Genomic DNA, 14786 nt, shown 5'->3' with positions numbered 1-14786 from the left:
CTTGGTTCCAGCGCAAGAAAACTTGTGACATGCGCATACTACATGAACGCATACTACCAATGCATATCAGGAACATCACATACATTACTTTAAAACGTAGTGTCATATTTATTATCAAGAAGTGTGATTCATCACTGCATATACATCATCATCCACACGTCAATCCCTCATCAATTCATTTCCCATCTTTGCGGCGGCATTGCATTGCATTACGTATTACATTCTGTACACCACATACAAAATTTATTCAACAATCGCATAACATGAACGCAATCTTAGAAAGTGTTAGTTAAATCGTTTCTCAACCCGTTCCCTCGCATAATCATCGCATCTTTCGTACTATTAACTCTTTTCTCAACTCCGCTGATAAACTTTATACTTCAAACAACATACCAACCAACGCATTGTTTTATTTGTCATCGCAAAGAGATCTAAAATTACCATCGCATACTGTTTCCTTAGTCTCTGTGTTCGACTCTGGGCTTACCAGGTAACTCAGTAGGGTTTATACTTGGATCTTGCTGAGAAAACTTGCATGCACAATGCATATTCCACCATCACATTCTACACCATTATTTCATCGCATTAACAACATGCATCAAGTTGTTGGCGCTGTTGCCAGGGACTACGGCAATACATTGTGCTAACAGTAACTTTTTGATTTTCTTTGTAGACTCTCCGTCTCTGTGCACTGCTTCTCCTTAGGTAAGGGAAGAAGCGAGCGTCGTATGAACTAAGGACAAAATCCTGAGTCTAATTATGACCCAGAGATTGAGAGAACTTTCCAAAGAAGAAGAGACAGCCGCCAATAACAACAACAAGAGAAAGATCCAAACATGGCGGAACAACCAGAGAATGGAGCACCAAATGAAAATAATATCATGGCGAATCTCATCCTATTGGCGAACGACCGCAATAGGCTCATCCGGGACTATGTGTTGCCCAACCTCTATGATTTCTCACCAAGAATCATGAGGCTAGCTCTTGACGGATCGAGGTTCGAAATGAAATCGGTGATGCTGCAGATGATTCAAACTATCGGACAGTTTGGCAGTAGGTGTGGCGAGGATCCGTACGCCCACCTCTAGAGTTTCATTGAGATCTGTAACACGTTTGTGTTCCCAAACATCTCCGCTGAGGAGATTCAATTAACATTGTTCCCATCGTTGTGTGACCAGGCACGAAAATGGGTTTATTCTCTCAAACCAGGGGAGATTATATCATGGGAACAAGTAGTTGAGATGAAGTACTTGCCTCCGAAGGAGAATGCCAGAAGGAGGAAGCTGATTACCAAGTTTGAACAGGATATTGACGAATCACTCAGTGACGCCTGGGCGAGGTTTAAGAGGCTGGTAAGAGATTGCCCGCATAACGGCTTACCAGATTGTTTACAGATGGAGATTTTCTACCACGAATTGAACCCTGCATTGCAGACGGCTACCAATGTGGCAACAGTTGGTGATCTGCTTGATAAGACATATGACGAGGCGAAAATATACTTGATCGCAAAAATCATGAAGACTGGAGAGAAAGCGATCAACAATTGAGGATCAAATATAATGACGCAAATAATGGGGCCATCACATCCCTACAAACCCAAATGAGCGCGATGATGAACCTAATACAAGGCATCACAATTAATAGCATGGGAACGCAAAAAGGGCAGGTCAATGCAATTGCTGAAACGACCACGAGTTATGTCATCTGCGGAGAAGCATATCCGATTGAAGAATGCCCAAGGAATCTGCAGTTAGTATGCTTTATAAAGAATAACCCTTTCTCTGATACGTATAACCCTAGGTGAAGGAACCACCCTAACTTTACATGGAAAAATCAATAACAAAATTTTCAATCAGTGGCGCAAAATGCTACCAGAATTTTTCTCGCGAACCAACGGTCAACCACAAAATCAAACCAGCAGTTTCAGGCACTGCAATCTTCATCTTTAAAGAGCTTGCTGAAGCAGTATATTGAGAAGAATGAATTAGTACTTTAGAATCAAGTGATGTCCATCTGAAATCTTGAAATTCAAATAGGATAGATTGCGGGCGAACTAAAAAATAGACCATAAGGAGCGTTTCCGAGCTCAACTGAGCTCTCTCACAACTCTGAGGGTACGGGAAAGAAACAATGCCTAGCAGTCTCCTTGCTAAGCGAAAAAATGACAGTAGAAGTAGAGGAAGAACCCATCACGACCATCTCGAATGAGGTAAAGGCCAAGAACCTGTTGACATATGATGTAGAAGAGACCGAGAAGATGAACCCAGAAGTTGCGCCCATATATAAGCCTCTAGAATACGAGATCAAAGAAGTACAACTACCATCATTCCTGCAAAAATTGTAAAAGAAACAGAATGATGAAGAAAAGATCGCTGCAATGGCAGTAACGTAAGGGGTGTATACTATGGTCCCACCAAAAATGTGCAACCCAGGAAGCTTCACGATACCCTGCTCAATTGGAGGGACCTACATTGGTCAAGCACTATGCGATCTTGGGGTGAATATAAACTTAATGCCGCTATCAATCTTCAAACGGTTGAATATGGGCAGACTAACGCACACGAGGAGACTCTCCTGCTTGCGGACAGATCCGGAATACATCCCCAAGGAGAGTTGAAAGATGCCGCAGTCTCAATTGACAAATTCATCTGACCGGCAGACTTCATCATTCTAGACTATAAAGCCGACGAAGATGCCCCCATCATATTAGGACGACCTTTCCTCTCGACCGGTCGCGCTCAAATTGATGTGTGCAAGGGGGAGATCGTAATGAACGTCAATGAGGAAAAGCTCCGAATTGAGGCAATCAAGATCCCAGAAGATCGAGAAAAGAAGAGAAAGCCGCCTTGGACGTAAAAAGCCCTGCGTTACAATGCAACTCAAACTCAACAGGGACACAATTCTTTTGGAATATCCTTTTTCTTATCAATGATTCATGAACTTTCGTTACCCTTCTTTTATCTGTTATCGTATATTTGTCTTTTTACATAAAAAAAACATGCAATCGTGGTGAACGATCGTGGTAAACGATTTTGCTAACTCTGTTTTTTATTTGACTCTCTCAATGTTTTCTTTGCAACGATCGTGGTGAATGATTGCGAAGGAGCTACACGAAAGACGCAACTAGCTTATTCCGCCATCGTAATCGAAGAGAGCAGATCGCCGCAAAAGAAGGATGAGTTCACAAATAATGCGGGCGATAGAGCAAATTTGGGAGTTGTATCTTTCCTTGACCTTGTTTATTCCAAATTTTTCTTTATCGCATATCATTTTAACTTTGACAATCTTATCATCGTATCCTCTTTAGTCGGCGCAATCATTTAACATCGATTAATTTAGTAAGTCACCACATTATCTCCTTGCCAATTATGATTTCAATGATGAAACGCATGCTTCTATTTTTTTCGTATATACTAGAGTCAATTTAATTTTAGGACAGTCAACTCATGAAATACTTCTAGAAATTAGTGATCTTCCAGCTTTCTTTCAAACTGACTTTTTACGAAACTTCCTAAGAGCATCGCATGACTTCTTTCAATCTTTCAGCAATGAGGACATTGCTGCATTTAAATTTGGGGGTGCGATATTCATTTTCACCCTTTTTATTTTTAGGGTCTACAAAAAAAATCATAATGTTGCGATCAGATCCTACTCGTAGTTGGATGTCTGCATGACACACGTGGGGACAAGCCAAAACGTAGGTAGGAATCGTGATCAACGCATAAATAAAATGATCGCAACTCTGCTGGAAAATGGGCATAAGTTTAGACTAAGGAAAAGTGCCTTGCTCGTAGTTGGATGTCCGCATGACACACGTTGGGAGTGATAACTTGTAGAAATACAAGTTATTTATGCTGTTTTATTTAGATTATGGAAAAGTTACGTCGATAGTATAAGAATTAGCTTAGAAATGTGAAAATTATAAAGTGTCGCAAACACACCCATTAACCCCATTGCGATGGAGAAATGGAATGCCCAAGTCTTTTTTTTTTTTTTTTGTAGGAAATAGGTCACCGCATGCGTTAATTGCCCAAGGACAAAATGTACAACGCATCTACACAGCATGCACCAATCGATCTAGAACGAAAAATGATCAATGTAATTACAGTGCATGCGACGATCGATCATGGATTCAAGCGATCAACGCATTTCCACCGCATGCAGTAATAAAAACAACTACACCGCATGCGGCGATCGATCGAAGATGTGAAGAGCAACGCATTCATAGGCGATTCTGACAAGTGTTTAACTTTTTTGTTGTACGAATCTAACAAATTGATCGTGGAGCAGAGAGGACTTTTCCATTACGCCATGACAGGAATTATCAAAATTACATAGTGGGACCACCAACACAGAAAGTCAAGGTCTATAAATAGCTTCCTCAAATTCATTGTTAAGGAGGCTGGTCCGAAGAGACATTACAGAGAAAATTTGAGAGAACGACGAGACAAAGCTGAAAGGTGAGTCTCTGAGCAAGAAATTCTTTCCATTCCCGAAGAAGAAGCTTTGTGCAAGAGGTCACTTCTACCTGGAAAGCAAGCCTGGGAGGGAAGCTTTCTACTCCATTTCATCCACACGTCGGTAAGCACAACATCTCCGATCGGGATCTATGTCAAGACATTGACACTATTTCCGTATTTGTTTCCATTCTTTCATTCAGCTACTGTGTTCATCTTTCTTTAATCTTTCATTCATAAATCATGCATCAAATACTGATCTTTAGATTTAAATATCATTATCATCATCATTATCATCTCTCTTTTCCTTTCTATACATTTATCATCCATTTTCTCCATCTTGTGTACTTAATCCTCTGGGTAAAAGGGAAGAATTAAGCGAGTGAGTTAATCCTTGTTAAAGTAATCCGGTGAGTTTAGCTAAAGCATGCTCGACGACATCTTCATTTGTGAGAGCAGAAGTGAAGATGTTATTCCGCCTATCGAGAGAAGGTTAGAAAAATGTGTTAACTAAAGCGAGAAGTATTTCCAGAGATGGAAACAACCTTGTGTTCATTACGTTCATCCCTGTTTCACCATAGACATATGGGAATGCGGCCGATCACTGAAAGGTGTAATCCAAGGGATAGCGCAACCTCAGTTGCGTCCTTAATGGGATTGACAAACTTGCGATGTCCTCTCCCTCAACCCATTCTTTTTCTGATTCATTCACAAGACTTGCCACTACATTCATTAGATTCTTTTGTACAACTTCACAGCCATTCCTCTTCCTGTATCATTAGTAGTTTAGTCATTTATTTTATCATCGCAATTTACTTTAACACAATTTATTTTCATCGTAATTTACTTTTCTGCACAAACCAACAATTCTTTATTCTTTATGATAAACCGGTCGCATTTACCACACTAGTATCGCGTCTAAACAACAACAATCCCCGTGTTCGACCTTAGGTCATTCTGATCAGTGCAAGGTCATATATAAAATATATATATATATATGTGTGTGTGTGTGTGTGTGTCTAAAATATGTAAGGATAAAAATCATTTGAAAATACCCCAATTGAATTTTTTTATATGAAATAAATCATGCGATGCCTTAGAAACAAATAAAGTCTTTTTGAAGATTAAACTTGCGGTCCCTAAACTTTAGAAATATTTTAAGAAGAGACTCGAGTAAGAATTAAGGAGATTTTGTTACATAGGATTTGAATAAGGAAACCTTGAGAAATCTAGGAAAGTAGAAGGCGGTTGACTTTCTAAAGAAAATTTTTAGTCTATGCTTGAGGACAAGCATTGTTTTAAAATTAGGGGTGTGATAACGGGCAGAAATGCACGTTATTACAGCGCAAAAATATAAAATAATGAAGGATTGCGACGGTAAAAATATATAAAATTGTGTCCAAAAGTATTAAGTTTATAACATTGCGATCGCATGCGTCCATCGCATTAAAAACAACTAACTTATGTATTTTGTGTAGAAAATGCGTTGGCGCAAGGCGGAATTGCGATCCAAAGAAATTAACGTCCGAACGTATTAAGAGATTGCGACCATAAGGCTATGCGATCGTTTGTGTTCGCGAAAATCTACTCAAGAAGGTGGCCGCATAGAGTCGGCGCATCAAGGTGAAAGCTTAATAAATCACGATAGGATAGAAAGCTGATAACGGTCGATTTCTAATTAAGTTTACAAGCCATTAACGCCACTGTAGCAAGTACACTTAACTTTTCGGTGATAATTATTCGGCACATCAGACAGAGAATTATTGACATCCTATCAGTGCAATCATTTGAGAGAAAAAGCTCTTCACCTTGAAGCTCTATAAATACTGAAGGCCACCTTCATTGAAGGAGTTCAATTTTTTCATTCTAGTTGAGCCATATAGAAGATAGTTAGTCTTTGTTCTTAGTTTCATTATACGTAGAAGGCGGAAGCGAGAGAAGGGAAAAGACGTCGGAAGATCGTCCTGGTCAGCTTGAGAGAGTGCCAGGAAGCATGGAAAACAGAGAGAGAGTTGACTCTTGCAAGAGCAAGAATATCTTTTGAGCAGAGTAGAGAAGAACAATGTAAAAGCGTTGGGAAGCAAGAAATTGCTACCAGGCTTTTTATCTTTCACATTGTCATTCTGTATTTTGATTTCATATATAGAATGGAACTTGCATTTCTACATTTTTTCACTCTCTTTACAATACGCATGAGTAACTAAACTTTCGAATGGGTTGAGAGGTACTTAGCTAGCATGACCTAGGATCTTCATTGCATGCAATCATCGTCTTATGTTGCATCCATCACCCCTTTAGAGCTACTCGAGAGAGAGTCTAAAGAAAGAACCTAAGACTTGAGAGAGCTAGGTTTGAATCTAGACTTGAAAAAGTAAGATTAGATCTACATAAGCAAGAGATAGAAACTTAGAGATAAGCTTTGTTTGCCAACATGCATCGCATGCACCCTAGAAATTGGTTATGGTAGTATGCGGTCGCCTTGTGTATGTATGTGTCATTCGTCATTGTATAGACAAGAATAGAAGCTTAAATGTAAGTCCTATAGACATCATCGCATACATCGCATGCATTTTAAAACTAGAAGCCATAGCATTTGGATTGAGAGATGACTTGCTGTTGTATGTATGTAGCATGATCGCATAACATGAACACAATTTTAGGAAGTGTTAGCTAAATCCCTTCTCAACCCGTTCCCCCACACACTCATCGTATCTTTCATATTATTAACTTTTTTTTCAACTCCGTTGCATAAACTTTAGACTTCAAACAACATACCAACCAACACATTGTTTTATTTGTCACCACAAAGAGATTTAAAATTACCATTGCATACTGTTTCCTTAGTCCCTGTGTTCGACCCTGGGCTTACCAGGAAACTCAGTATGGTTTATACTTGGATCTTGCTGAGAAAACTTGCATGCACAATGCATATTCCACCATCACATTCTACACCATTATTTCATCGCATTAACAACATGCATCAGAGAGCTGTAAGACTTGGCGGGGCCTTGATAACTTGTAGAAATACAAGTTATTTTGGCTCTTAAGTTGAATAACCAAGGATTTTAATTATAAAATCTCCTCATTTTTAGAAGAAACGCATGAAATTACTCAAACATTAGCAAACTCATGCAAAAGAATATTTATTACTAAATACTACGACACTAACACGTTATATTACAGGATTTCAACAAGAAACTAACACATGATTAAGAAGTGTCACAGGCAAAGTTCTAATGCATGGACTATGCGTCGGAGGGATTCAATGCAAAGAAGATTCATTGATTCAAGCTGTTTGTGTCAAATCACCACTTGCAAGTATGGGCACCTACAACAAGCGGCGTCTGAAAAGCTTCCGAGTGTCAGGCAGCTGACCAGGGCATGGACTTTAATGCTGCCCATCACCAAGTTGTAGATGACCAATGACTATAAATAGATGAGATCCCTCTAAAGTTCATAGTTCAGAAATTTTCAAGTTCTCACTCTCAGTATTAGCATAGTCGTAGTTTAGATCTTTAGAAGTTGTGTTGTTGTGCCAAGAAGAGCAGAAGGGAAGAGAACCATCATCACTGCCGGTCAAGGAGCGGAGGAAGTTGAGCTTGAGAGAGACACTTCATCCAATTCCTATACAAGTGATTGTACACAACTAGAATTGAGCCAAAGAGATACAAGAGATTGTACTCTGCGGCTTGACTCAGTGCCTCATCTCATTTATCACTTTCGTACTTTCATCTTATTAAATTTGCTTTTGTATAGACAATCTGCTTCTTTATAAAATTCATATATTTGATCCATCACACTTTGCCATTGTTTATTTCTTGTTTATGTTGGATGCATCTATACTTCATGCAAAATTTCATTTCAAATGCTTAAGCCAACTTGATCAACTGGTAAAGGCATCTTTAACTTAGACTATTCGAGAAAATAAATAAGCCCGCATCAAGTAGAACGCCTAGTACATCTAGAGATAGACTTACTGGTGTTTATTGCATCCTGTGTTTGACGCATGCATCCTAGAGATAAGTTTTGTATGTTATTCGAATTGAGAAGTGTTGAATAAAGTCTAATGCGTAAAAAAGATAAACAAATCATCTCATTCATCACATTCTAGTTTGTGTACACTCATCTTAGATCGACGCATACCATGTACATTAAAATCAATTTTCACATGATCCATCACTCACTACTAAACTTTTTTGTATCTTCTTGCACAAGCACAACACCTTAGTGTAAATAACACATTTCTTCATACATTTAGGAAATCCCTACAACAGCTACAACGTAAGGTCTGTGTTAGCTTAACCTGAATCCCTGAGTTCGACCCTGGACTTACCAGGAACCTAAATTGGATTTATACTTAGGTCTGACTTCGGAAAACTTTAACGTTAATAGGGGAGTGTCATGCGTTTTATTGCACATCTATAACGCATCAACGCATTACAAATACATAAACACATCAAAGCATCAATGCATCATTCATACTTGGAACTTATTTTTCCAAATCATTTTATACAATTCACTCTTAGCGCGAATCATGATAGCAACAAACAGCCCCTCCCATGACAATCAGGATATGCGAATGATGCTACAAGGTAGACCTTTTCGGGATTTTCCCTAGGGTGATAGCATGGGAGAGCTGCAAGCCTTGGCGGGGCCCTTCCTACGACGATTAGGATATTTGAACGGTGCTACAAGGTAGACCTTTTTCAGGATCTTCCCTAGGGTGATAGCATGGGAGAGCTGTAAGCCTTTGCGGGGCCCTCCCATGGCAATCAGGATATGAGAACGATGTTACAAGGTAGACCTTATCGGGATCTTCCCTTGGGTGATAGCATGGAAGAGATGTAAGCCTTAGCAGGGCCCCTCCCACGACGATTAGGATATGCGAATGGTGCTACAAGGTACCTTTTCAGAATCTCCCTAGGGTGATAGCATGGGAGAGATGTAAGCCTTGATGAGGCCCCTTTCACGACGATCAGGATATGCAAACGGTGCTACAAGGTAGATCTTTTCAGGATCCTTCCTAGGGTGATAGCATGGGAGAGCTGTAAGCCTTGAAGGGGCTCCTCCCATGACGATTAGAATGCACGAATGGTGCCACAAGACAGACCTTATTGAGATCCTCCCTAGGGTGATAGGATGAGAGAGCTATAAGTCTTGCAGGGCCCTTCCAATGATGATCAAGATGCATGAACGGTGCCACAAGACAGACCTTATCGGGATCCTCTCTAGGATGATAGCATGAGAGAGCTGTAAGCCTTGGCGGGGCCTCAACCATGACGATCAGGATATACGAGCGATGCTATAAGGTAGACCTTTTTAGGATCCTACGTAGGGTAATAGCATGGGAGAGCTGTAAGCCTTGCGGGGCCCCTCCCATGATGATCAGGATGCATGAACGGTGCCACGAAACAGACCTTATCGGGATCCTCCCTAGGGTGATAGCATGAGAGAGCTGTAAGCCTTGGCGGGACCCTTCACATGATGATCAGGATATATGAACGGTGCTACAAGGTAGACCTTTTTCGGATCCTCCCTAGGGTGATAGCATGGGAGAGCTGTAAGTCTTGCGGGGCCCCTCCCATGACGATCAGGATGCACGAATAGTGCCACAAGACAGACCTTATCGGGATCCTTTCTAGGGTGATAGCATGAGAGAGATGTAAGCCCTGGCAGGGCCCCTCCCAGGACGATCACGATATGTGAACGGTGCTACAAGGTAGACCTTTTCAGGATCTTCCCTAGGGTGATAGCATGAGAGAGCTATAAGCCTTGGTGGGACCCTTCCCATGACGATCAGGATGCACAAACGACACTGCAAGATAGTTGGTGATCGAATGAGGGGGTTATAAGCCTTTGCGGGCCCCCCATGACGATCAAGAAGCACGAACAGGCATACAGTAGATAGACCATACCAAGGTCATCCTTATGTGCACCAAAGATTCGGTCACGCGGCTAGACATTTCTGCAACAAAAAATAGAGGAAAAAAATTGTTGTTACAAAACCAAGCTTATAAGAGGAGAAACCCACCTTTAAAGATTATTGACGGGTTGGCTAAGAAAAAAAGCGGTTGTATTCCCTTGAGTCACGTTTTAACTCCTATAAAAGAGTAAGGGAGATAAGTTAGTAAAGTTACACAAAAAAAAAAGTAAGGGGGCAAGTTGTTAAAAAAAAAAGTGGTGATGATTGAAAAAAGGGGGCAAAAAAAAGAAGAAGAAGAAGAAAAAATACGGAAATTTTCTTTTAAAAAAAGAAGAAAAAAAAAAGAGAGAAAAAAGAGTAATTAAAAAAGGAGGAGTACAAAAAAAAAGAAGAAGAAAATAAAAAAATAAAAAAGGGAAAAAAGAGGAGAAAATGAGGGGGGGAGGGGCATCGGAACACTAAGGCGCCCCCTATCTTCGACGACTGGAGTCTGGCGAGCGCGGCACGAGCGGCAGTGGCAAGCCCCGACAAGCCTCGGACAGATAGATCGAATTCGATGACGATTGATTACGGCAGTCGAACGAATGAGCAGGCGGTGGCCTTTGACAAGTGGATGGCAAGCGCGGGTTTAGCACGATCGACGGTGGCGTACGCGTGGTGGCTGGGCCGGAAGAGCAGGTGATGGCCTTCCACGAGCGGATGGCAAGTGCGCAGTGGTTGGGTCGGTCGGGCGAAGGCATGAAGAAGAAGACCGGATGCGGCTCGGCTCGGTGCAGTGGCGGCGTGAAGGCATTGGAGATGGCCGAAAATGGCTTGGCTCAGGCTATCGCGCGCGGCTCAACTCGGCTCGGCAGTTACGTGAAGGGTTGGGGCTACCGCACGCGGCTCGGCTCAGCTCGACTCCTTGATGGTGGCTCGGCGGTTGAAAAATAACTAAATAAAAAATAAAAAAAAGAGGAGAAAGGAGGGAAGTGTTTTTTCCTACCTTTGTCTGTCTGGGATGAAAATGCAGGAGGCTTTGAGCCCTATTTATAGGGACTCCACTGAATTCAGAATCCAATCAGAAAATCTTAGATTTGGTTAAATTTAGATTTTATTGGTTAAATCTAGATTCTGTTAGTTAAAAATAATAATAATAAATAAATAAAATAACAAAAAATAATAAAAAAAAATTTATTACCCAAATCTTATTTTTGATTCTTTCTTTGTCCCTAATTTCTAAAACTTTTGGTCATGCACCAAACCTTTTATTAATCGCATTTTAGCCCCAAATTACATTAAATTAGGGATGAATCCTTTACTTATTTATTTATTTTTTCGTAAATCTGGCTATATCTCAAATTTGATCCTGAACTCAGTTAAACTTATGTACTAAATTCATAGTTTGACTGACACATCAATTGAGGTCAAATTCAAGAATAGATGTATTTAGATTTTGATTCAACTTTATATTTTTCAAGATTCATCCACCCATATATGTGCATAAATCTCGAAATGGGGCATTGGTTAAATGAAGAATTTTGGATCAATAATAAGCTGCCACGTCGTTTACTAAATTAATGACAAAATTCTAAATCATTAAATGTGGATCCAATTAGAAGTTGACATATGTCCTAAATTGAATTGAAGACAAATTTTGATGACGCCACGCGGTTGGATCAGATGAGATTAAATTGGCCCAATTTGAATTATTATTTGGGTTTAAAGTACAAACTAATAAAAAAAAAGCTGAATTGGACCCAAATTTCAAATCAGTCCCAAAACCAACTAGTTGGGTCCAAGGGCCAGGCCCGTGGACCAACCCCAAGCCCACGAAGCCCACTTGAGAACTCTATAAATAGAGAAGTTCTCTTCATTTGTAGAGGTCAGCATTTTCTACATTCAAAGAGCTCAAAGAGAATTGATCAACAAGCAGAAGACTCCCAAGACTCCTGAAGCTGCACTCCTAGAAGACAGAAGACCGTTGAAGACACAAAGACTCTTCCAAGACTTCTACTTCAAGAATGTTCGGTGCTTTTCTTCTTCAAGTCAAGCACATACACCCAACTGAGAGAGAATCGAAGGATCAAGTATTAGAGATCGAACCACATCGCATCAAATCAACATCAACATCACCACAAACTCAAGTTCAACTCCACGAAACAAGTTTCTCTAGAAACCTCGTCCGAAGAAATTGGCACGCCCAGTGGGACCTCTTTACCTCTCATCTTTCTCTCAGTTTCTAAACAAGGAAAATGGCACCTAAGAAGATTGCATCCAAGGCTTCTTCCACAAACGGCTCGTACATAGGACCTATCATCCACAGTTGCTCAAGAGAAGTCATGTAGGAGCAAGAGCAGAGCTCCCTCATCGCCACAACATCTTGAGGCAAATGATGGAATTCCCACAAAGCGGGGTGGTCATCAAGGAAATCCCTTGTTTGACAATTCTGCCTCTAGCAAGCCGAAAAGAGATTCACCACCAGATGTGATTTCTGTCATGATGGTAGACGTGACGGCGGAAGTGGCCATGGCAGAGATGGAAAGGAAGATTAAATTTCTGATGAAAGCCATTAAGGAACGAGACCATGAGATCGCTGCCCTCAGAGAAAAAATGCAATCTCGAGGGTCAGCCTCAATGAATCAAGCCAAGCACCCACGGTTAAAGCAACTGACAAGGGGAAGACCATGCTGCAAGAAAACTAACTACAACAGTCAGCCTCGGTGGCCTCTCTATCAGTCTAACAACTTCAAGACATGATCATGACCTTCATAATAGCTCAATATGGAGGGCCAACTCAAACTTCCTTGATGTATTCCAAGCCATAATCCTAGAGGATCGACAATCTGAGAATACCTGCAGGGTATCAACCCTCAAAGTTCCAACAATTTTGATAGAAATGGCAACCTAAAGAAACATATCACCCACTTCGTAGAAATATGCGAGAATGCGGGAACAAGGGGAGATCTACTAGTCAAGCAGTTCATCAGAACCCTCAAAGGAAACACTTTTGACTGGTACACAGACCTAATGCCTGAGGTGATTGACAGCTGGGAGAAACTTGAAAGAGAATTCTCTAATCGTTTCTAGAACACTAGGCGCACCATCAGCATGATGGAGCTGACAAATGCCAATCAATGGAAAGGAGAGCTGGTCGTCGACTATATCAACCAATGGAGAGCTTTGAGCCTGGATTGCAAAGATCAATTCACCGAATTATCTGCTGTAGAAATGTGCACGCAGGGTATGCACTGGGAACTCCTCTATATCCTGTAGGGAATAAAGCCCCGTACCTTTGAAGAATTGGCAACCCACGCTGATGACATGGAGCTAAGAATCGCCAACAGAGGTACGAGGGACTTCTTGAGCCATGAACCGAAGAAAGACAAGAAGAAGGTGAAAGGCGCTGAGAAAATTGTGAAAAGGTGCCACAAAGGAATCAATGGTCATTAATACAACCCCGTTGAAGTTCTCCTCAAAAGGGAAAGAAAAGAAGATAGAAAAGAAAGACGAAGGAGGCGAAAGACGTTGCCTAACCCTGAAGAAGTGATAGGAAAAATTCTACCCGTTCCCTGACTCAAACGTTGCAGATATGCTTGAGCAACTATTAAAGAACCACCTTATCTAGCTACCAGAATGTAAATAATCAGAACAGGCCAACAAAGTGGATGACCCTAACTACTGCAAGTATCATAGGGTCGTTATGTTGGGGTTGATGCCCTAAAGTCTCATGTCCTGTAGTTTGTAAATAGTATGTAAGAATACTTGTGTTGTTAATATATGATATTTACTTCACATCTTGTATTTTTCTCGGTTAATTGTTTTATTTGCTTTACCACAAACCAAAAAAACATAAAATCCTTGGTTATCTGTATGTGACTCAAGTATGTATGTGGTGACATACAAGTGGATTATGTCTTGAGTGATAACCAAAATGGTCTGTAGTAAATGAATAAAGGAGGGAAACCTTATCCTGGTAATGCTACGAACGCGGCCCGCTTTGTGGAATGGTCACAAGCGTTGTGACTTGTCACAGATGGTTTAATCCTGATCATTCGTGTTGGGGACATGTGAGCGGGGGCGTCCTATTCAAAGAGTTTGTATAAGACCTGATCACGAAGTGTTAACATCTCGTTATATAACATCATTCATGATAGAGACTTCACTTCACTAAGATGACCATAGGTAACATGATCTCAATCCTGAGTGAGTTGGGAACTCCTGCCATTGAGGGTGGTCCTTTGATTTGTATGGGTGCAAGTGGCTAGGTCGCCGATTCAAACCTACCATTTTGGGAATTCGTTTGATTTAGGAGCTGGGAACTCAGCTGCATAAGATGGAATTCACTTCTTCCCTAAGGTAGGGGTAAGTAGATATATGGCTCAGTTGCTCCTGAAGTGGCCAAATAAGGCTTAGCTGATCTATAT

The 14786-nt window shown here is 40.8% G+C and overlaps 1 non-coding gene across 1 annotated transcript; it reads right to left on the bottom strand.

The window, feature by feature from the left end:
• Positions 1-1271: 1271 nt before the first annotated feature.
• LOC120070402 (small nucleolar RNA R71) lies at positions 1272-1378 on the bottom strand. The gene has a single exon (XR_005479896.1). It is a non-coding gene; the product is annotated as a small nucleolar RNA R71 (small nucleolar RNA).
• Between the last annotated feature and the right edge of the window lie 13408 nt (positions 1379-14786).

This window comes from Benincasa hispida, chromosome 1 (genome assembly GCF_027475165.1).
Source record: "Benincasa hispida cultivar pf3 chromosome 1, pf3_genome.v1.1, whole genome shotgun sequence".
NCBI classification, from domain to species: domain Eukaryota; kingdom Viridiplantae; phylum Streptophyta; class Magnoliopsida; order Cucurbitales; family Cucurbitaceae; genus Benincasa; species Benincasa hispida.
This window is presented reverse-complemented; position numbering and strand designations above follow the sequence as displayed.